Source organism: Prunus avium, chromosome 4 (assembly GCF_965620075.1).
Source record: "Prunus avium chromosome 4, drPruAviu1.hap1.1, whole genome shotgun sequence".
In the NCBI taxonomy this organism is placed as follows: domain Eukaryota; kingdom Viridiplantae; phylum Streptophyta; class Magnoliopsida; order Rosales; family Rosaceae; genus Prunus; species Prunus avium.
The window spans coordinates 15186947-15189397 of record NC_142287.1 but is presented as its reverse complement, the minus strand read 5'-3'; positions in this window follow the sequence as shown (position 1 = coordinate 15189397).

Below are 2451 nucleotides of genomic sequence, written 5' to 3'. Positions count from 1 at the left end.
AAAAAACTAAAGGTGATAATTTCGCAAACTAAAGATGCCACATGGAAAAGAAGCTAACCCTAAAATATATTATTTAGACCAATAAATCTGGTTTGTACCTTTCAGAAATACCCAGTGATATTATTAACTTAAGCATCGGTGGGCCCTTGGCCACCACCACCCCAGTGGTTTTTTCGATTGTTTTCTTGATCTTGCAGGGAATCTAGAAGAAGGGACAAACGAAAGAGAAGATTCATTTGTGAATATTCTCCCGTGAGAAATTTGCACAAACATTTGGATGCTTTCATTAAGAGCCTTGAAATATACTCAAATCGAAGCTCTCACAAATTTCAATAAGGAAATCCGTTTCCTTTCCATCATCAACTCGGCTCCACACAATTCTCTCCTGCCTGCCAAACAGCCAAGTAGATCTCAATCGCAAGGTCGATGAGCTAATTAGGAGAGTCGAGGACCAAAGCAACTTGGTTGATTAGCTACTCAAGCATATCGACTTGGTTCGAGACTTTGGACTAGGGCCCGATGGTGAAGAGAGAAGGATGGGTGAGCACATCGGCAGACAACTTGAAAGATCCCAAGGAGAACGAGCAAGGGCCAGCATGCAAGAATGAAGACAGGAACCTGCTGATCAGCACGTTGGAGTATTGCAAGCGTCCGTGAGTTGCTACTAGAGTAAGATAACATCCGTTCAAGACTAGGCCCACATACCAATGTGCACTCAAGACTGGGGGCATCATCTTATGTCCATGCCCGCTTGGGCCTGCAAGGAAGCATCCGTTCGAGATTAGGCCCATGAGGAGACCAGCCTCGTAGCCCTCCACATAGGGAATATGAACACTCGCCTACTCAAACAGGAAGAGTAGATTCCATGCCACATGTTGTGGAGAACCCTTCACAAGCTCAATTCACCAATATGTCGCGCCAACTGGCTAGCCGAAGAGAATAACCCTCTTCAGTCGACGAGTTGGTTGACCAATGACACCGACACTATAGACGTCCTCAGCAAGAGCCACAAGCATTGCAAGTGGAAGATGTTAAGAAGCTCGTGAATGATCGACTCCATGGCCTAAGGGTCAAAGAAGATGTGGAGGACGCCCTGCACAAGGAAGTATACCAAGTAAACATCTCACCGTTCACCAACGAAATTGAGCAGGCAGCCCCACCAAGGAGTGTCATGATACTCTACAAAGGAAACGATGCGCTAATGTGCAAGGTGTTCACCATGACTTTGTGGGGAGCAGCCCAAAATTGGGTTCATACCTTGGTGCCCAAGTTGATCAGTAGCTTTAGAGAGTTGGCCCTCACCTTCATGAAGGAGTATACTTCCTACTAGATGATCAAGAAGCAAGTTGACCACCTATTCAACTTGAAGAAAAAGCACGATGAGTCTCTTCTAGATTACATCAGGAGGTTTAAGGAAGAAAAGTCCAACATTCTGGGGTGCGATGATCGAATTGCATCCTCAGCTTTCAAGAAAGGCTTGCCAAAATTGCATAACTTATACCGTGAGCTTACCATCGCCCCAAGTTAGACACTAGTTGCTGTCTTCGCAACAACATAACGTTACGCACTTAGGGACGACGATAGGATCGCCGCAAAAAAGTCAATTAAGTAGGCCGACCAACCATCAAAGGAAGCAGGACTGAAGAATGTCGGGTCGTACAATGCGAATGAAGAAGGAAAGCGCAAGTCACGATCAATAGGCGACTCTTCAGCTGGTAAGCATTACACAGAATTTACGATTCCTATTAATCAAATTCTAAACCAGGTGAAAGACAAGCCATGGCTGAAGAGGCCACCACCTCTGAAATCTGATCCTGCCATGAGAGATACTACCAAGTATTGTGCTTTCCACGAAATGCACAGGCACTACACTGGAGACTGCAAGTCTTGGAAGAGACATCTTGAGGAGCTGGTAAGAGATGACCATTGCACTTAGTTCATGGCCAAGAAAGTTTTTCAATAGATCGAGGATCATGATGCAACCAAGGAGCCTTCACAAAAAGTCATAAGGGTCAACACAATTTTAGCCGACTCCGAGGAGTTCGAGATGACAAGCAAGGAGAAGAAAATGAAGATTAAGTAGACAACTGTAATCTTCCAAGTCATTACCAACTGCCCAGTAGTAGAAGATGATCATGTCATCGGCTTCCACAAGAAGCACTTGTTTGGACTTAATCTACCTCACAATGATGCCCTAGTCATTAGCATCCAAGTTTCACAAGCCATAGTTGACCTAATCCACATAGACGAGGGTAGTGTTGCCAACATATTGCAACTTTCAGTTGTCCAATGAATGGGCATGGAGAACAAGATCAGTAGGTCAACCAAGTCACTAACCAGCTTCAATGGAGCGACTTCGATTACTGTAGGGACAGTAGACCTAGATGTCTACAACAGCATTTTGGGTAGACCATGGATTGACAAGATCGATGCAATCACTTATGCTACACA